Source organism: Ornithodoros turicata, chromosome 7 (assembly GCF_037126465.1).
Source record: "Ornithodoros turicata isolate Travis chromosome 7, ASM3712646v1, whole genome shotgun sequence".
Classification (NCBI taxonomy): Eukaryota; Metazoa; Arthropoda; class Arachnida; order Ixodida; family Argasidae; genus Ornithodoros; species Ornithodoros turicata.
The window spans coordinates 22,566,476-22,588,902 of record NC_088207.1 but is presented as its reverse complement, the minus strand read 5'-3'; the positions used below and the strand labels follow the sequence as shown (position 1 = coordinate 22,588,902).

Sequence of the window (22,427 nt, the reverse complement as noted above, 5' to 3'; positions counted from 1 at the left end):
TTGTGGGCTGCACCAATGGGGAGATAGAGCTAAACACGAAAGTGCACAAGCGAAGAAAGCGCAGCCTGCTGGAAAGTTGCTGTCAAAGTGGAGTTTCATATATGGAGTGCAAGCTCTCTTCATATGTTGCAGCTAGATTGCGGTGTGAGATGGCATGGAAGTATATATATATATATATAACGTGGTCGATATTTAATAAAGAGGATAAGGGGATGTATATCTTTTTTTCGTTGTTTTCCTGCGGAGTTTGTTTGTCGAGGCGCACGGAAGCCTCGTATATCCGTGTGGACTGTTGACGCTTTCAGTGGCTTTGAGATTGACGGTTAACGTGTATGGATGGATCTTATTAAAGTGGCATGCAAACTGTCCGCATTGTATATGCGTGCGATCAAGTGTGGTGGGAAGGACAGGTAATACGGCGGAGTGCGCCGGAGAGTGTCCCTTGTGCCTTTTTGAATCGCTTGCTGCTTATATGCTGAAGATGACACGTGCGAGAATTCTTATTGTCTCGGCATAGCGGAAAAATTGAAATACGTCGATATTCGGACGCCTTGACGAAGAGTGGAGCTGGCAGCATCAATTTGCATTATCAGGGTATAGTTGCGCAATATTTCTCTCGGCGTTTTTTTTTTTTTTTTAATCTCCTCCCTGGCTGCAATGAGCGGGTACATTTTTCGTAGCGTTCTCTGGCACACATTCCATTTCAGTGGTGGGCATTTCGCTAAGGAACTGAGCAGGAAAGACATGGCAACGTGTATGACTCAAACGAGGCCTCAACATGCGTAGATATTTGCGCTGTAAAGTTTAGTCCAACGTCGTTGCACTATAAAAGTTCGCAAACGTATACCGCGAACGGTCCTAGAAACAAAAACGACAACAAAAAAGGATGGTTGCATTCGTTGCAGAAGTCCATAAAATTTAGCATTTACTTGACGTATGCAATGTATCCCCGGGCAGGGGGTGAAGACAAGGGGACGAACAAACCAACGTACAGCCCGCATGAGAGTTAACTTGGTCATCTATTTACAGTTAGAGGGGATCCCCTCGTTATGTAGACATTGTCTTCTGCTATAGGCGCTGCCAGGGTGCCTCTCTTCCCGCTTCGCTTTTTTACTAGCTTTTCGCTTAGCTTTACTATTTTCGCTACGGAGTGCTTGAAGGACGTAGGGTAAGGTGGTCTATGTTGAAGACAGTTGAACTATTTTGTTAATAACAGTGAGAATAATCGTCTAAATTGTACCATAATTCGTTAACTGAGTACCCAAACCTTTGAGAAATGATCCACAAATTACTGTGGTGCTAAACCACATATTTATTTCCTACGATCCAATAATGACAGGCTACATATATTCATTAACTGAGCCCACCCTATAGATAAGTTGAGGACATCAAGAAATGTATGTTTAAAAGGTTTAAGTTTTGCCTTTGATTGGTCCAGCCGAAACGGTCAGCCACGAGTAATGCACATGGAAACACAGGGCAGTGACACAGTATCATAAAAGCGAGGTATTTTTTTATTAGCCGAGGAGCAGAAGTGAGTAACTTGGAAGTCAATGCTCGCGAAAGTTACAGATGAGACAACAAAAGGCCTCTCTTGCCATCTACAAAACAGAGTCTGACGTCTTTGGGAAAAGCCACGTGCAGAACGTCAACACGTTACTTCAAAGCCCAGACAACGACTCTGCTCACCCTGGTGTCGCAGATGAGAGAGAGAAAAAAAAATATTGCTAAGAAAATACCGCGCGAAAAACCCAAACTGTCCTCAACTTGCCGACGTTTTCAAGTATAGCCCCACTTTACCCTATACAGTGAAACTCCTTTATAGCGAACACCTTTTCAACGAAAATACCACTACAGCAAATTTTTTTTGCGGTCCCGCTGGAGCCTATAGGTCCAATAATGGACATCCTTTTTAACGAAAATTCCTTTACTGCGATTTTTTTTTTTTGTCCCCTGAGCTTCGTTGTAAAGGAGTTTCACTGTATACGGATCTAGGGACTGGGGACAAGACACAGGGATGGCAATCAATCCTCACTGCGGACGTGGTGACAATTCGTGCCGACCTTCCAGATTCTATTTGTTGTCGGCTTGCTGCAAGATTAATAGCCACTCTCTACCTGGTTTTCCTTCACTATAGTATATCTAACTCATGCATATTAAAATAGCTCCAGGTATAGGCGCACGGAATGAACACTTTAGAAAACCGCCGACGTGCACGAGTCGTTCCTCTCTCGGCATCAACCAATTAGGCCAGGGTACGTCATTAATACTGCCATCGTACGTAAGATGTTCCGCGACTTCGAGCACGGTTGGCTTAATCCGCCTTTGTTTAAATCGCTTCGTCTTAGTTTGTGCGTAATGGAAATATATGCACGATGGTCCTCCATTTAGAATAGACGACACACTTTTAGGAACGTCTACAGGAGAGGAAAGAAGACCCCGGTTGCTCTCTTTTGACTGGCTCAAATAGGGCTTTGTTTCAGCATTTCAATGAGCCTTCCAACGTGTGCGGTTCAATGAAAAAAAGCGACAATGCCTTTTCAACGGCTACAGTGATTTCTTGATGAATGGTGCGGCTGATAGCAAATGTACGAATATTCGGCTCCTGCAATGTGTTGGTATCGTTTATGTGTCGGGGTGGAGTAAAAAGGTCGTGCGGAATGAACGTGGGAAAGCTGCGCTTAATCTGCCAGATTTCCAAAGAACGCTTCTTTGAAGAATCCCTATTTGCTCGAGAGCAGCTATCGTGAAGACTTATACGTGACCACCATCATTGCGACACTTGTCAATAGTGGGGTTTTAATTTCAATTAAAATTAGCAGTGCCGATGCGTGCAGTGAAACAACAACAACAAATACATTGATTGGCTATGACCGAAGAAATTTGTTACTTAATTCATGGATCACTAAGCGGAGCACACTGGTTAATATGAGACATGAGATGAGATGATGTGATAGGGTAAATAATGATATCGCAGTAACAAGTACCTGCTCATTGTTTTGAAGGTGATGTTGAAGGTTTTGAAGGCTTCTGACTGTCTTGATAAACATATCTGTATCAATAATATTTTAAGATCACAGTGCGGACAAATAAGTTATGAAAAGAGTTGGCATATGATGAAGTTGAAATAGATTTACAGACTCCAGACTGTATCTCCAGATAACACACCATATGACAAACTCTTCAAAGCTGATCGCAAGATACGGTCTATTCTGTTTTTCCAATCCAAGGAACAATTAGAAAAAAGTGTGATTCCATATCGTAAATGAGAGTAACCGAGTGAGTATAAAATTAATTTTTTTGCATAGTAAGGAATGTAAGACTTGATATGATATAATAGACAGGCCACACTACGTAATTTTTTTACAACGAAAGATAAATGGGTGTGCCACTTCATATTGGACTTAATTATATTCTGTGCTAGTATTATGAATATTATCCGCTAATTTTGCTGATGTTTCGTCTGTTACTTCGCTAAAACCGGTGATTAATTCAATGTTTTATGAATTATGTTTTCAATACATCTCAGCTCTTGCTCCCTCTTGTTTCTATTATCAGCGACTACATAATCTTTTATGCTCATTTGTCATTTATTGTAGTCTTTAGACATGTTGCTTTCCAGATTTGCTCTCGAGGGCACTCTTTATTGCTTAGTTTTCTTTTTCATGTATTCATTACTGCCCAATGTGTTTCTCTTTTTTTCCCTCCTTTTTTATATTTGCTGGCTTATCTGTATGAAATGGGTTCACACTGAGAGCCAGGCCCTGCTCACAAGCTTGTTTGCTTAGGCCGGACATTATTCTGCTTTAAATGCATTTCGTGAAATAAAATTATTTATTTATTTATTTATAGTCGGATAAACAACGTGCCTCGAGTTCACTGAATACGATTCAAACGCATGGATAAATCAAAGTTCATGCGTAACGCATTTATACCAGCTGCAGAAACTGCATAGGTGAAAAAAAGACTAGAACTACACACATCGCAATAACGTTAGGATAATATCGTGTGCCACGGAAGTAAGACATTATCTTTGCGTTATTTCAACACCTGCCGTTGCTTAGGTTAGGTACATTGGATAGGATACCGAACACCGATTAAATTATCCTTCCGCGAGGTCTTGTGGTGCTTTTGCTCTAACATTTCGGTTAATCGATCCTTATGTGCACAAATGAAGCCCAAGCCGTATAGCTAACCAGCACATATATAGCTGTTGTTGGAAAATGGTTGTCTCGCAGGGTAGGACACTATGTTGACATCACCACCATGGCACGCAAAACTTCAATGAAGTCAAAGCGCTCCCGGGAGCCCGCAACAAACAGAAATGTACTATGTATTTGTCGCACAATTTCTGCTTACATCAGCCAGCAGCATTAAAGTGAGCAATATGACTCAAAACGTGTCCTCGAAATATTCATAATTTCTACTTGAGACAATTTCATATCTCGTAGTATGTGCTTTATGGCCGACAGATTACTGAGGTTAGGCAGCTTTAGAATAGGGGGGCCCAAACGCTTTAGGACACCGAACGCACAAGAAATCATCATTGCGCATTGCGCAAAAGCACTCTTCTGTTCTTGACAAGCGTATAGTGACGACCCCGTATTTGTTTGCGCTCCCAGAAGCACTTGCGTATCCTTACTCTAAAGCTTCCTGTAATCAAGTGGGAATATAAGACCCCCGCCAGGTTACCTGGAACTGCATGGTATCTGCAAAATCAATGGCGAGAGCAAAATGCGGATGACATCGCCGAAAGCATGGCGATGAAAGTGTGATATTGTCGAAAGCGATGGAATAGATGTTACGAAACTTATCTGTTAGGTGGCCTTATGTACACTGCTAATGTATGCTTCATGGTCGTATAACGCCTCGGTAGAGAGTAGTATAAAGTCTACGGAGCAGACGGCGTAGGCCGCGAAACGCAACAATTTATTGACTTCCAGGAGTGGCTTGAAACCAAATTATGCACGTACATTTTAGTGGCACGTTATTATTGCCATTATTGCGTGTTAGCACCGCGAAGCAACTGTGGCTATGAGCGGCGTACAGATGCGGACAGATGGAGAGAGGACAGCAGGAAGGAGTGGGGGGACAGTGCGGGTTGGTGTGCGTCCTGGGCCGACTTCGGGGGAAACTGTGCCGAAATTCGCTGTGAAAGTCTTGGGAAAACCCAGGGAAAACATCAGACACCACAGACGGTGGTAGGATTCGAACCCACTACCTCCTAGTGTCACGTGATCGTTGTACTATTAGCGCACGCAGCAATCATGCATGTAGCTGCGTCGCTGGTAATGTTGCAGCAGTATAAGGAAATAAGCGAAGAAACAAACACAGAATTTAACGTGTCGCGTGGTTGTGCTGAAGAGTGGGAGGTGGTGGGTTCGAATCCTACCACCGGCTGTGGTGTCTGAGGTTTTCCCTGGGTTTTCCCAAGACTTTCCAGACGAATGTCGGCATAGTTCCCCCTGAAGTCGGCCGGGGACGCATACTATCCCCCCTGCTCCCCACTCCTTCCTGCTTGTCCTCTCTCCATCTGTCCGCATCTGCACGCCGCTCATAGCCACAGTTGCTTCGCGGCTCTAACACGGAATCCAAAAAAAGAAAAAAAAAGAAAACCGTGTCGCGTCACAACATTGGGTCATCGGCCCTCTGGGAGCTTTTAAATGACACATTGAAACTATAATTTGAATACTTACGGGTATGAAAAACGAAATGAGGCGCTGTAGTTGAAGTGATGACATTGAAACAGTACATTGAAACATGATCAAGCAACGCGACGGAGACAGAAGACATGCACTGACAGCGTTACTAACTCCGTGCATGTCCTCTGTCCCTGTCTCCGTCGCGTTGCATGATCATGTTTCAGTATAGTCAAGCCATTATCGTGACATTACACAAAATTATTGCAAATGCCAGTACATTCGAGTGTCAAAATAAGTGTATTGAATGAATGAGTTCAAACACGAATGAATACATAATGAACAGAAGAATAATGAGTGAGAAAATATTGAATTCATTCATAATCCTCCATAGAATCGACTGTAATGGCGTAACGAATCGTATCTCATTTATTTTTTAATGATATCACTCGCAAACAATTCGATGCGATTCACAAATGGAACGAGAGAAATGGGCTTTCTAAGCTGCTCTGTATGCTGTTTTTTTATACTTGTCTTTGATTTACACTTTGATTTGGTTAACCGTTTAAAATACGTGAGATGAATCATTCGGCTCTGTCCATTCAAAATCCAACATCTTCAATTCGCAAAAGAGATTTCAGATGATGATGATGACGATGATGATGAGATAGAGAAAAAATGGGGAGGTTAGTCGCGACTAAGTCGGGTGGCTACCACCAGTTCATACTGAGCTATAATCATATGCCCATGTTCTCTTGAGGAGGCCGGGCCCCGTATTTACAAAAATTAATAATAACAATAACAATTAACACTTGTTTCTTTTTCTTGCAGCGTTTTTTCCTCTTCATTTTCACTTTCTTTTTATACGTATTCAGCTGGGACCCAGAAACTTAATGAATATTAAAGCAAACCCAACATACTGGGCTGGATGTACTTCGAAATGCGTGCAGTACGATATAACGAACAAAAGGAACGAATCGTGAAAAACCGGTCGTTCGTTGTAGGCCTTTACCACCCGGTCGCAGTAATAACAACGTCAACGCAACCTCCCAATGTCAAGGCTTCACGACGAGTACTGTTTTCGTTGCTTTGTACGTAACACTGAATACATCAATATCCATGATCATTCCTAGCATCAACACAGCGAAGAATTTCTGGATGCAGTGAGAAACGTTACAACGAACGCTTTGTCTCCTGGGCGGCGAGCTTCTCCTTCGAGCTGACGTGACCCTGACTTATGTAGGAAAGAGCGCTTTTTCTTTTTTTTCTTTTTTTTTTTTTGCTGCCGTTGCCGGAGGTCGAGGTCGGGGAGAATCCTCTAAATGCTTTGTTTCGCGAGCCTTCCGCGTATACGCTACCGCTCTTCCGAATCGTGGCTTCATCAAAGCGATATCGGTCGGATGCACGCGGAGTGCTTTTTGCACTCGTATATGATGGATTACGCCGCTCTTATTTACATTTATTTTGAGTTACCCTCAGAGCATGCAGCATTGAAGGAGGGAGTACGGCGGGTGTACAGCTCCTGTGCTGCACTGTCTACGACACAATAACGTTATGGATGTGACACGACACACACACATACACCAAATGGAATGCTAGCGTGCATATTAAACGCAATTGACACGATCAGGATAGACATTAACTTTTTCCTCTAGAAAACACATTTGTGCATCATATTCGGAAAGTTATCCTTAGCTAATATTTCTTGTGACTGGAAGAGACTGAAACTTCATATTCCTAAGACATTGGGGTACTGCTCGTAGTATGCGTACGCAAATTATTTTCGTCTCTGTTTTATAGCGAATTTTAATATAGATTGGAAGCTGTTCGCAATAACGGTTCCGGAAACATAAGCCAATAACTTCGTTCATTTAAGCGGCTGACTTCAGGTTGCCGACCTTCATCGTACCGTTTACGTATAATGCTGTTGATTGACTAGAATTTCATTATTTATTTATTTATTTATTGAAGTACCCCAGGGGCCAGGCGGCATTACATGGGGAGTGCACTCCTTAAACTTCTGTGAGAAAAAAAACACACGAAGAAGCACGCAGTTATGGAGTAAGCACGGGCAAAGGTATATTAAACACTTATGCAATGTACTTTACAATGAGGCAGAGTATTACAGTATGACACAACAACGACAACAATAAATGATGACGCTGAGACGGGGTGTATGACACAATGTTATACATAACACCAGAAAGCTACGTCCAGAAAAGCAATATTTACAGTACTGTGCATGGAGATAGTCGAAAGTGAGGCACGAAAATGAGCGTGATTCGCGACATCGACAATGTTTTTGTTAGGTCATTCCACTGCCGCATGGCAAGGGTAAAAATGATGATGAGAACATCACAGTTCTGCAACTTACCGGCTTAGTCTTTAGCGGATGACCATGTCGTGGAAAAACCAACTCAGAGCTTCGTGGTATTAAATTCTGTGCATGAGGGATAGGCGAAGTTATTTTACGACAGAGGGATAATGGGAAAAGGTCTAATTCCTGTTTCATTGCGCTAATGTTCGAGCGGTATGAGTAATTAGAGAGAATGCACCTGGTGGCACGGTTCTGGACTGACTCTAATTTATTGGTACGATTGCGCTGGTGTGGTATGGTATATAGCAGAAGGGTATATTCCAGTTTTGGTAGAACAACTGAAGTGTCAGCAATTTTGCGTACGACTGCAGGGCTTTAGTTTGAGGTTACGCTGGAGAAAGCCAAGTTTGTGAAAGGTGCTAGAAACCGTAGCAGGGACGTGAGCGTTCAGGGCCAGATCAGAAGTGAGTTGCAGGCCTACTTGTATGTGTTACTTTTAGGGATGGGTATTTCGAATACAGTATACGAGTTATTAGTCGTTTTATTAGAGCGGGAGAAGAAGACTTGACAGCATTTGGAAATGTTAAGGGACGTGAGCCAAGTGGAGCACCAGGTCTTGACCAGGAGCATCATGAGGGGATGTTATCGTACGATACACGACACAGTCGTCGGCGAATTAGATCATTAGATGTTAAGACGTTAGTTAAGTTATTAATGTACACAAGAGAAAGCAGAGGCCTCGAGCCCTAAGACACCTTCCTGAGGAACGCCCGAAAGGACAGGTGGGAAACTGAAATGGTTATTGTTAGCAACGGTAGACTGAAGGCGGTCACATAGAAAATTCCGTATCCAATTAAGAGCATACGGGTCAAGATTAAACTGCTACAGCTTTTGAATGACACGTGCATGGGGAACAGTGTCTAAAGCTTTAGAGAAGTCCAGAAAAATTGCATAAGTTACAATGACCCTTGTCCAAAATGATCCTGATATTCTCCTGTTGTAAGTGTGAACAACAACAACAATAAACAATGAAAAAGTGATGATGACATGGGATGTTCCCCCGTGGTAGCCAGAGGACAGATAAATTAATGATGATGCTTGGGAAATTTCGTAAGTGGGATCGATTTACACGTTGCTATGAAAATCGTGTAAACGTGATATCGGCACGAAAAAGCGATGCAGCAAAATGACTGCGCATATCACGAATAGCGTACTTCACATATTCAAACCTGTCTCACACTGTCCTTATAGTAAAGGCAAGCTTTAAAAGAAAGCAGAAACCCGTTCCCGAACCACGTCTCATCGTAGAGAGAGAGAGAGAAAGAGAAAGAGAGGGGCTAGAAAATATAACAATAGGTGGACAAACAATGAATGTTATTATTAAGACACAAAATTTGCCTTCGGTATGGTGAAAATTCTTGTGGACACCTCCAGTCCCTTCTGCAGATTAATAGCTATCTGTCCCCTCTGCTCTCTCTCTCTCTCTCTCTCTCTCTCTCTCTCTCTCTCTCTCTCGCACACGCATACAGACATGTACTCATTTACTTTCACACAGAAGTGACTTGGAGTATAGCTGGCTCTTATGTAGTAGGAGACAACATCTCCATATTTTCCTTACTATATATACGTGCCTTACCTTACTTTAGCTCTCTGAAAGGGAGGCTATGAGAACACGGATCTAGACTCCAAATTTGGAACTAAGCAAGCAGAAATTATTTTTGCCTGCTGTGATCTCGGAATGCACAAGTTACATTCTTCACGCATCAACTGCGCAATGAAATTAAAAGTCGGTCAGCGCATCTTCGTGAACTACCGCTGTAATCTGTCGACAGTTCGCCTCTCTTTCGAAGAGGGCTCTCAAGAACAGCGTATTTTTATGTGGTATAGATTTACATCATAATTTAACGTCGTATGTTTACGAAGTACTTTCTACAGATATTTTTCTTTTGTATCCTTTCGCTTTCTCGTGTATGTAATCAATGCTATATTGGAACAATGAGAAACGTCTTTTATATTATTTTCAAGAACAAGGCGGTGATACACGCCTGAAGCCTAGTAATTTCTTAACTACACTGTTAAGACAGAACTTCACAACATAACACGCTGAACACCACCCCTTGAACAGAATGATGTCCTTACCACTCCAGAGTGTGACGCAGCTAAGCTCTGTCTCTAGAGCGTGAAAGCTCAAATGGGCGCACAGCAGCATCTCTACACCCTCTCCGCAAGACCCGTATACCGCAATATAAATAATGACTATAAACATTATTCCTCCAAATCCCAGGATGCTCATTAACATTCCCCGTTCACGTAACGCACCACTTGGCTCGGAGAGACCACTCTTGTCATCCCAGAGCCTCAGGGTCAAGTGTTCCCCTTCCGCGTCACATTCAATCGCAATGTTCGCACAGCACGGAAATAGCGGCCGCCGGGGCCATTAGCATACTCAGTGAGCGCGACCTCGGAAAACGTGCAGAAGAGAAGGGGGGGGGGGGGACACACACACACCGGGGCTTCCGTGCTGTTCTGTTGGCAGGACCCGTCCAACCTGTTGCCGGCGGGAAAATCTGCCCGTGTATAGCGGAGAAAGCTTCGGAATGACAGCGTGTCAGATAGGACTGCTTCTCTGCCGCGCACACCCTTCAAATCTTGTGACGAGCAGCAGGGGATTCATCTTCCTGCATTTGCATCAGTTCGGGAGACCGCCGCGTGGCTCGTAGTATGTGCTGTAGCCATTCCTCAACTGAACTCTTACTGCTTCCGTTGTCGGTTACGCTGTGTTGTGTTTGAGGAAAGAGTAGAGATGCCGCGCATCGTTCGTTGCTTGATTGGTCGGGACAAGAAAAAAAATGTGAACGTGTTGATTTAACTCTACACGTGGAGCTGGCTACTACGGACGTTCAGCGGGCGCTGAGTTCAAACCGATAGTGGGTGTGGAGTGTTACGGGGCAAGCTATTGGTGCGGGCTTGTGTCGACGCGGAGTTTGAGCAACCTCGTTAACTTTGTTACGCGTTGAGGCAGAATGAGCTCTGCAGAATCAAAAAGAAGAAATCTTGCGGATATGTAGCAACATATATGAAGAAACACTTGCGGATTACACGAAATGGGTTAGGCTTGTCCTAGCTTTTACTGACATCCTTTTCTTTTCATGCTGCGTCGGTTTTTCTTTTTTCTTTTTTCGCTGCTTCCCGCGCTGGCAGTCCTGTCACCAATTGAAAGAAGCGACCAAGGTATGGAATACCACAGCCCGATATTGTACTGTCTGATATTCTACTGATATGTTTGGCGTATCACTGGTCAAACGATTGTTTCAGTCGTAGCTAAATGGTACTAGGTAATGCTTTGTGGGGAAATCTATAAAACAGTTGGGATACACATACAAACATTACATATATTGTACATACATACACTGTTTACGCATAGACACTATTTACCCTTCTGCAGTTCGCCTAGACAACAACTAGGTAATAGTGATGACACGCGGTGAAACACCCCATATAATCATCATTATCTTGTTGCTTTTGTACCAATTAGAGGCAAAATCAGGCAATCACAAGGCTGTAAAACATAGATTGTTTACAAACACATACAAACGTCAGTCTGAAACCGGTCATGTTATGTAGAAGATGGAACGCTACTTTCAGGTCATACGGGGCGTATCTATACACTTTTCCAGAACGTTCATGCCGTCTTAGTGCAAAATTTAATTTTTATCCTATCCTATCCAATCGAATCTAGTCGTTTACTAATCATATCCTGAGTAAAAAAAAAACGACCTGTGGTGAAACAACTTACCTACAACACACTTCTAGTTACTATGGGCTACAATATCCAGTATCGCTGCACACATGTAATCCAGGGATCGAAGCACACAACCACTCTGAGCTCTCAACACATCCGACATGCACATGTCTTCTGAGGTGTCATTGCCTCCGGCCGTATGATTTCCCCTCCTTCTAGCCTCACCATTGGATGACCTGCTTAGGATCCGACAATCAGATGTTCACAAAACCACCCAGCTTCTTCTAAAGAAATATTCAAAAAGAACACCAAAAACGTAAAGAAAGAGAGCCCTTTTTTGTAAGATTTATCCAAAAGGCGTTGGGCGGAACCAATGTTTGCCCTTTCTCAATCACCTGACCTCTAGCACTGCTTCTCTTCCTTACTGATGACGTCACGAGCTCCCGGCTACGTAATGTCTACTTGAAATACGTGAACATGACCGCAACCTGTCTCGTAACTTACGCAATGCTATGGCCTGTCATCTTTCCCTCTCCCGTTTTCTTTTTCCCTTTCTTGCTTGCCGTTTCTTCTTCTTATTATTTTTTTTTCAAAGCCTCTCGAGCGTATACTGCTTGTCTACTTCTTCGTACCGCGCGACCTGATCATATTTTTTACGACAAAAAAGTGAAAACCGTCAAGTTCAAGGGTACGCTACACACGGTTCGGTAACTACTAGCTGTGAGGTTGCAAAAGCGAGGAAAAAGGCCGTAACGCAGAACTTTCCAATTATAATACAACATAGAGCGGGGGGAAGCCTTTTGTGTAACTCGCCCCTCGTCCAAAACACACAAAAATCTATCGCGCGGGGAGAAGTTGGGGGTGAGAGGCCCCCGTTTCCCCCGCGGGACAAGAAAAACTGGGGAAGAATAGGGAAGCAGTAACAGGTTCTAGGGTCGAGCACCGCTTTGAAACGCGGAAATACAAATATGACTCTGGGGGGGGGGGGGGGTACTGAGGGGTTGGAGTCTGGGTCGTAGCTCTCCCACGAGGAGAGGTGAAAGGTCAAGGTTCGATTAGGGATCAAAAGGGTGACTGACGGTCGTTGAACTTGAACTTGGGAACGAGGATTCGGCGAAGGTTAAGGTTCCCACCCGGACGAGAGAAGGTGGTTAACGTGTAGGGATAGGGAAAGAGGATCGCTTCCTGAGGATTGTCGGAGGATGGAAAGCAGGAAGTAAGTAACGTTTACGGTACTTGGGTGTCCCGGTTCTCGTTTATGTATACAGGGTGGGAGATATGGGTGCGGATACTGTGTGTCCGGGAAAAACTAAGTTGTCGGAAAAGACAAGAAGGGAGCGGGCGTGGGAAGCGGAAGCTGGGGGTGCAGAGGCGGTCGCTTCTTGCGGGAAGGGAAATGTTATCCGGCTGATGACGTCAGTATCAAGTGAGGTGACGTAGAAAGGATTTAGCGTGCTGCTAAAGGTGTGTGGAAACTTGGGCATTCTCTCAGGCTTTGGGCATGTGTAACGTTTTGAGTTACGTGGTGTGCCTGCTGAAGGCTTGTATATTAGCCTCGTCTGCAGCGCGCACTCGGCTCTCTCCTACTCTCAACACCGGGCGCCACCTGTAGGCATAGGTGCGGAAGGAACTATGGGAGACGGAACTATATAAAGAAACGGAAGCTTCCTGTGGGCGCGGCATTTCGTGCGATCGCTTGCAATGTATAATAAAAGCTGTTTATTTGCAAGGCACTTCGACGTTTGTAACCTAACCTACACACACACATACATTGGATGATGATGGGGTGGGTAACCTAACCTAACTTAACATTATACATTCGATTTCTTTGGGTGACAAACGATGGACGCGAGGGAGAGCTCCGGTTGGAAAAAGTCTGCATTGCGCGTGAGGAAAACAGGGGTACCTGCATGTGCAGCGTGTACTCGTTGAGGAATACGACTGAGTGGTCAAAGAAACTGGTATCTGAGCTGATGGCTCCAGCGTTTTCCTCGCGTTTAAAGCAACGCCCTCAGTGCGCATCGTGATGTCGGTTCTCAGGAATTTCTGACCGCTACACGCCACGGGGATATCCCGCAATGCCACCGTTAAGAATCCATTGTTCAAACTCCCAAAATGCCGTTAGCGTACTGCGTGCATGCCCTGCTGTGGAGAGCCCCTCAACCGCGTGGTGAACAGTCAAAAGACAAGCGTAAAATAACCTAACCTCTGGAAACTAACCTAACCTAACCATATTCTAACCGTTTCTGCTGCTCTGACGCGGCCGCTATGCTAAGCCTAACGGGTCGCCAAAAACCTGGCTTTTATTCACGATAATACCTTCTCACTGGCGCCTCTCTCTTCGCGCCATACTGCCAGGTTTGTCAGTAATATGCATCATTCAACACCATCATTCTGCCCTTGTTCATAAAGCTTTAATTCAGAAATCTGGGATTTTCAACACCTGCCATATTGAACTGTGGATTCTTAATATCTGTGGATTCTGGGATATCGTGGCACCACCGTGTACACGGTCGGTCATGGGGGACACTGCAAGGGACACGAAGAGGAATGAGATGAAGTGGAAGAGGAAGAGACAGTTTAGAGTGGAGATCAGAATGGGAATAAACCCCTTTAGTCTTGAAACCGCTCTAAGTCTTTACAGACCGAGCGAATGAATCGAAGGGGAAATTAAGAGACATTATCGTGCCAGCTACAGATTGCCGTAACCTTCTTTGCGACCCTAACAACTGCATATACCTTGACTTTCCTTGACTTTTTTGTGTGAAGCTAACGAGTCTTCTAGCTTTTATGTCGAAGTGCCGTTTTTCTTTCTTTTCGCCTCATATACTCCAGCCCTGACGAACTCAAACCGACACAAATGCACGGATGGACACTTCTTCTTCTTCAAGTGCCAACTGACCTCTGCGAGCCTACAGCCTGTTTCACTGACGTGCAGGCCTACCGATCTCAAGATGACGGGTTTGATCCCCATCGAGGACGGTAGCAATGTGGGGGAGGAGGTTGTGTAAACATTGTTTCCAACGCCCTGGTGAGGAGCAAGTTGTCGAAATTATCCGCAGTCCTACCAAGCGGCACAAGATAATCCCGCTTCGTCCAGCGAATGTCGCCACAAAATGGAGGCGTGTGTAGATACGGCGCGTAATTAGGAATTAGATGCAGGGAAAAGATCTTCCTGCATTGAACTCTCCTCATCTTGACCTCGCACACGCGAGCAATCAGAAAATCGCGATGATTACATCATCAGGAACATCAAGGACGCATACCGCATCGCAGAGGTCGTAACAAGTAATCGTATTTGCACAACGGCACTGACTTTACATTGCATAAACTGTACCAGGTCCGATAAGCGCTCGCAATTATGCCGATCACTTGCGCGTGCAAAATAATGACCTCCCTCAGTTCAGATCACACGAGGGGCAGCAGCGTTGCAAAGTGGCTCGAGAAAGCAGCGTAAAGTGAAAGTGCGCAGAGCCGCTTGGCTGAAGGAGCGCACAAAGACGAGGGACGTCGACCTCGTGCAACGGCCGCTGACGAACACAGCCAGGAAGATCGACAGTTAGACGATTGCAGCGTTCAGGGTTACGCATCATTCAACTCGCCGTTCCACCTGCCTCCGCTGTGAGAGGACCAGATGCAAACGTGTGGCCTGTCGGTGATTGCTCCTGAGCTGAAGCAAAATAACGTATAGAAAGTGGACATGCTGAGGCTTGTGTTCGAGGACGTTCGGAACCACCAGGAACGTTCCTTGTACCGTTGTCACTGAGAAAGTAAACTGTATTTCTTTGCCAGCACGCGTTTCTCTACATGCCGTTCTGCATACTTCTTGTTCAGCATTTTGTGTGTTGACAGAGTTACGTGAGAGATAGGCACCGAAGAAGCATCTGAAGACGTCAGTCGTGGCGGTGTAACCGTGCTCCGGAGCACTTGGTGTGTGTGTGTGTGTTACACCAAGACGTTAATAAGTTTCAGATATTGTGAGCGCAGATTCCTAAACATGGCCACAGCACGTGTCTTTCAGAAAGCCCATTAGGTCGTGAAATTGTCTTTACCGATTTGCCTGTCCGGAATGACTTTAGTCAAGTCAACACCCTGATCCTTTTTTTTTCCTATTGAAGCTGGCAACTATGAAGTGCCGAAAATAATTTACATCTTCCGTCGCAAAATAAGATTTAAAAAAAAAAACTATACTCCCTCTATATAGTACAGACCTGTATCTATAAATACACGCTCTTCCGTATTTCATGGACGACAAACAAAACAGCCAAGTGATTGAGGCACATACCAAAAAGTTCGCTATTAAATCCCCCTCCCCCCCCAAAAAAAAAACAACAACAAGAAAACATATAACTCCACCGACACCATTGAGCCATACAACAACCAGTAAGAAATAGAGAAAACATTCATGATCGACACTGCTGTATGAAGAACATGCGATCAGGACCAATCAAGCCATCGGACATTGGGCCTCATAACCTTGTCGGTGCTACGTGCACACGCGGAAGCGCAGCGCGGGTCTCAATAGTGAATCGTGAGCGGTTAAAGACAACATACGTGCACGGGCCAATGTAAGCCCGGCATGACCTCGTCGATGCTGAGTTATTACTCAACGTTCCTTTCACCAGAAGAAGGCGTCCTCCTCCTCGTAAGCACTTCATAAGAGCATTACGCCGGTCTTGTTGTATTTCATTAGCAAGACACCCGAAGCGTGAGTGGAAGCCTTTGAGCACTGGTTGGCGGAGATGTGAAGATATCGAAATAATTAGCCGCTTTTCGCGGGGGCTCAAAAAGAGCGGCGAAGAGAAAGGCCCGTTAGGGGAAAGCCTTAGGGGCAGCGCCGGACGAAGGGCGTTCACCTCGGCTCTGTGCGAGAGGCGCAACAGGGCTGGGAAGTTGGAAGATGCTTTCTTCCGCACAGTCGCTTGCCGCAACGGAACGTCTAACTTTCACTCACGGGCTGAGTGCGGGATGCAGTGACGGTGTATTTTATTATGCTCTAAAGTAAAGTCGTGTTTGGTCATGACGAGTTAGACGGACGTTCGTGGGATTTTGAAATAAAATAAAGACGCAGTAACGTAAAAAAAACAACAACTTTATTTTCGACCTTGGAGAGTGGGGAGTTTCATCGCCACAGGCGATACTCCACCCCATTGCTGGATGGAATGGGGGGAATAAAATAACGAGCCCCTTCACAATAACGATCTAAGTCCGATGGTGTCCAGAAATGCCAGAAATGTCAGTAACGTAAAACAAAAGGTGAAGCGTAGTTTCTGGAGAAACACGTTGCAGTGACATAAGTACATGTGGCGTCATCGTATGATTGTATTAAGTTTGAGTATCACGCAAAAGATCGAGGAAGATACTCATATGGGTTTGTCATCGAAAAAAAAAAAAAAAGAAAAGACAAAAGCAATCTGCTACTTTTCTTTCTTCTTTTCTTTTTTTTTTTTTGAATAGAAAGTGGAGTCTTTGCTTGGCTAACCTTTCCTTTCTTTTTTCTTAATAAACATATCCCCCTCTCAAAAACAAAAACAGACAGAAAAAGAAAAAAAAACGAGAAAAACGACATCACATACGGGTATATTTGTATTTGCTCGCACAGCCCGACATGATCAGGGCAAGCGGATACATACGTGCGCGTTGTTCTTGTCCCCCAATGAAGTTCTTCCCAAGCAGCGTTTTGGAAGATGCTGCGCATGCTCTAGAACCCTGCTAGAACTCTCATGCTGCCACAACCTACACACGCGTCGAATGTAATTGATCTACCTCACATAGTACCGCCGCAAACGGTATCCAACCCGTCCCAGTGCATTGAAAGAACAAGATGTCCGGTTCCACGAGCGCTCTCTTGCTAATGATCAACCTCTTTCGACAGAACTCGGAGTGGCATAAGGGTTTTGCGAAAAGCAGGGTTACGTAAGATGACAAGCCCACGGCGTCTGGAACGTCCGAGGTATGCTGCAGACAGTGCGCTTGGAGACAATGCATAGCTGACGTTTTCGAATCTATATAAGTGCTACCTGCGTTCATCATTTTACAAATTATATACCTTACAATCTTTTTCTTGTTCGACGTCCTTATTACCTACGCTCGATAAGGCTCTTATTCCTGATTTGTATAATGTTAGAATTTAGTTCCGCTGGAGATCTGCGAAAGGGTTGCGTCAACTTTCGAACGGCTGTGGGTCAGACTATCGTGATGACCTCCTCTATTCCAACAAGTACCACATATCGATCGATGCAAAGTGGATAACTCTCTTTAGGCACGATAGGTTTGAGACAAAGTAGGGTGATTCCTGTTCCTTACTTTAGTATCTGGCACTGGGCATCACGAAGGAAGTAAGGATTCCGCAGGACACTGCAGGTTTCCTTGCCGCGAAAACAGCATCGTTGTTTAAAAAATTAATAACTTATAACTGATTGGGTTCCGTTGAGTTAGTTTTGTAGTTGTACGCAAACGTAAAAACGCAAATTTCTTAACAGATGAGTCAGTCGTTAATTTAAAAAAACGGCTTGTGAGCTAATATAATACTCCGGGTGGGTTACCCCCTACCACTACAGAGTACCACATGTAACAATACACCGAATGAATATTTAATGAGTTAGGTCAGGTCAGGTTTGGTACACTAAGGATACTTTCGCTCAGAATATCCTTTCTCTTTTTATTTAAAGGGAAGGCCGACCTTAAAGACTTTCACAACCATGGCCTGTATTACGTCAATCCAGGAACCCCGTTTGTGAATAAGGTGTTCAGTCTCTGTTTGTCCTTGCACGTCACATTGCATAGCGAGATGTATAATTAGGGTTGTGGTTGCGAAAGGAATGACACTCAATAAAGGTCGTATTTGTGGTTGAGGTCGTCGATAGCGATCGCGCTGCGCGTACCCAATGCAAGAAGCAGGATGTAGTATACGCTCCGCAAATATCAAGGTCTCTTCCGGAAATTACCGGACAAGGAAGCAGGTATAATACATTCGAACGTGTGAGATGTAGTCGGCTTCATGCTTACATAATAACGGATACCTGTCGAAAAGATATGAGTAGGATATCGTCCGATGGCGTCATTTATAGTACGTGTTAGAGTCTGATAGGGGAAGCTTTCCCCGAAAATAGTTGCCATTTCGACACCCAAGCTCTTACGTTGCAGCATGTTATACAGCACAGACGGTTAGGCAAGTACAGTTGGCGTCAACTTTAATAATAACACTGAAAAGAAAAAAAAAAAAGCGGTCTCATTTCCGAGCTCCATAACAGCGCTTCGACCGTCGAAGCTCTTGGAGGTATTTTACGATGACGGGACTTGTCTTTAACCGTGTCAGAGGATGTGAATGCTGACGTGGTGCAATTAGGTGTTGTGCACCAACGCAACTGGAGAACCCTTCTTTAATTATCGTAGATAACAGGCTCATCTGCGAGCATCGAACGATTTAAATTTTAATTTCTGTATTAGCGCCGCGATGCAACTGTGGCTATGAGTGGCGTACAGACGTGGACAGATGGAGAGAGGACAGCAGGAAGGAGTGGGGGTCAGAGGGGTTAGTAGGCGTCCTGGGCCGACTTCAGGGGGAACTGTGCCGGCATTCGTCTGGAAAATCATCGGAAAACCCAGGGAAAACCTCAGACAGCACAGCAGGTGACAGGATTCGAACCCGTGTCACCTCCCAGTCTCGGCGTGGAAAGCGATCGTCCTAACCACTATGCCACGTGAGCTGGGTCTCGAACGATCCATGAATGCAGAGCAGCAAGTCCGAATTGTCTGTGCTTTCCTGTATACTTTTCTAATAAGCGAGAATAAACACTGAAATACGTGCTATATAATGCCGGTAGTTTCATCAAAATGCCACAGAAAATTTCAGTAGTTCACGCGCTAATGGTTTTTTAAACGCACGTTTAAATAGGAAGAGTACATCCTAGAAACAGCGAAAGTGACCTTGTGGTCTTGCACGGAATGTTGCATATAATCAAATATTGAAATATACTCATACGTGAAACGTTTTCGGTGCACATTTTCCACCATCTGTGCCCTGACAATGTAAGATTACACTGTAACTGACCTGCCCGCGTAAGCTTCCTCGTTTTACTTACGCAACACCTGTGACATAACCGCACCAGCTACGCTCGGTACACAGGAAAGGAAACGTAATGGATAATTCCTTACGCTTTGCGCGCATTCTGTCATCCCATATATTCCCTATATTCTTATCCTTATCCATATCCCTATATTCGCCATCCCGTATCCCCATATTCGCCTATATACGCCTCTACGGCTACAGCCCGCACTCTAAGAAAAGAGAACAAAAAAGTAGGAAAGTCTGAGTAACTTCAGTTCCCTTTATGGACCCCATTCTGAGAACAGAACATCACTGCACAACACGCTCCTACACTCTTAAAAATGAGTTTCACCGCATAGCACGCTCCTAGCCAACCATGATCTCGAATGATATTGTTATCTGCTCTGATTTGTTGAAAACGGGAGGCGTACGCCTTTTTTGTGACACTTATGCTGTTCATAATTGTCACAAAAAGGCGTACGCCTCCCGTTTTCAACAAATCAGGGCAGATAACGATATCATTCGAGATAATGGTTGGCTAGGAGCGTGCTATGCGGTGAAACTCATTTTTAAGAGTGTAGACAGCTATCGTCCTTAGTGACATCGTTCTCTTGCCTGTTTTGTTAAAAACGGGTGGCGTGCTTCTCTGTGTGACACTTATGTAATATTCCTCGTAACAAGAAAGCGTATGCCCCCTGACGTTTCACAAATTTTGAGCGGTAATGGTATTGAGCGGTGGTAAGTTCAGTGCAACGGTTAGCATTGAGCGTGTTATGCGGTGAAGTTCGGTTTTGAGAGTACAGATGTGTAGACTAAATTCGTGAAGGTTCACGCGGAGTTTTCGGACTATTTGCAGAACTGGGAAGTAAATTTCTGTGTCGGTGGAAAAAGTGAGAAGCGACTTCAATCTAGGAAACAAGACGCTATGATCACTCCCGAAACCACGCCTTTCACTTTCGTTTTTTTTTTTTGTTATGCACTCTTAAAACAAAGCTTCACCACATAGCACGCTGAAAGGCAACCATTGTACAGGGTGATACCTGTATCACTCTTGATTTCTGGAAAACGCGCGACGTACGACTTTTTGTGACATTTAGCATTTCTACATAAGCGTCGCAGAAAGGCGTACGCCTCCCGTTTTCAACAAATCAGGGGAGAGAACGATGTCTCTCGCGATAATGGTTGGCCAGGAGCGTGCCATGTGGTGAAGTTCATTTTTAAGAGTGTAGGGTGCACCTGTTACCCGCACAATTCAAATCGTTCCTACCTCAGTGGTTAGAATCCTTTTTGCACCAATATCTTCCTCTCTTTCACTCTTTGTACTTCTCCAAGACGACCTTGAAGGGTATCCAAACGATCACACAAGTAACACCAAAACGGAGCTGCCGACGACGCTTTCACGGATTTGACCGAGGATCCAACGTGGCGAACTTCTTCTTGACTTTCTTCAGGGTGAACAGCGCGCCTTTGCGATTGCGGCTCATCCTGACCTGGCGGACGCTTCAAGCATCGCACGCACAACGACAGCCAATCGTTGTCGAAAATACCGTGTATACCGCGAAGTACGTCAACTGTAAGTCTTCCACTCTGCGTCCGCGCGCTTAGAAACCCACACAGCCGCCAAACGCGCTCAAAATCTGCTCGAGTACGGGATCCAAATCCAGTCCCTGGATCTCTGGTCAACGCCTTCTCCAGCAACGAATGCGAAACGAACACTTCACTTTGATCTCGGAAACCACTTGTTCTCAGTACTGATGCACGGCAGACAACAACACCTGCCGGGAACGTGTACGGAAGAAGAAGCACGAAGCGCGCTTCGGCGTAAAAGTGCACAGCCCGTGTCTGGCAGTGGTGCGTGCTCCGAGAATGAACTGGCAGCAGGTTGTGCATGCCGTCAGGTTGTTCGAGGATGAGGATGATGGAGAGGGCGGCGGAAGTGACCGCCGGCGAACTTGACCCCATTCCATGGTGCTTGCAGGGGGAAGCGCCGACGGAGGAGTAACGGGACTACGTTCACCGCCGCCGATGCAACCTCCTCGCTCGCTCAACACCGGTCAACGGCTCCCTCTCGCTTCACGCCGCTGCCGGAGCGTTTTTTCACTGCCAACGCGGCGCTGCACCTGTCGCCGTTACGAGTGATTACCGACACGTTCGGTGACGGCTTTATCGCGTTATTGTCCGTGGGGTTGGTTCGACGCCAGTCGTTAACTGCAATTAAAGGGGCTCTAAAGTGAACAAATTTCTCGTCACGGAGCGAAATATTGCGTTACCTTGACACCAACGCGAAAGGAACGCTTTCCCTTCACTTCTCAAGAGGCTCGACAATGCGAAAAAGGCCTCACTGATCGTTCTCCTCGAAGGATCTCACGCGATGGTTCCGCACTACCGTAAGATAGTGGAACAACAATCTCTGTCAAAGATATCCAGAGGTCCTTACCCGAAGCCTTTCTTTTAATCTATCATATAGTATATGAGAAGACCTGCGGGCTTAATCGCTTCATCGTCGTTACGGTCGTTACGAGCTAACGAGTGGCGGGAAATTCAAAAAGGTGGGCACGTGACACATTGCCCGCGACGTGTACCACGGCCTTCACGTATCGTGCGAAGAGCGCCGTGCACGTGTTTTATGACGTGCCCACCTTTTTAAATTTCCCTCCCGCCTTTTTGAATTACCCGCCA

General features: G+C 45.1%; 1 protein-coding gene across 1 annotated transcript in view; it reads right to left on the bottom strand.

The window, feature by feature from the left end:
* Positions 1-21,315, bottom strand: part of LOC135400339 (PR domain zinc finger protein 1-like) — a 79,536-nt gene extending 58,221 nt beyond the window's left edge. The window contains exon 1 of the mRNA XM_064632171.1: positions 21,016-21,315. The gene's annotated coding sequence lies outside the window, so the exon portion shown is untranslated. The remainder of the gene's footprint in view (positions 1-21,015) is intronic.
* Between the last annotated feature and the right edge of the window lie 1,112 nt (positions 21,316-22,427).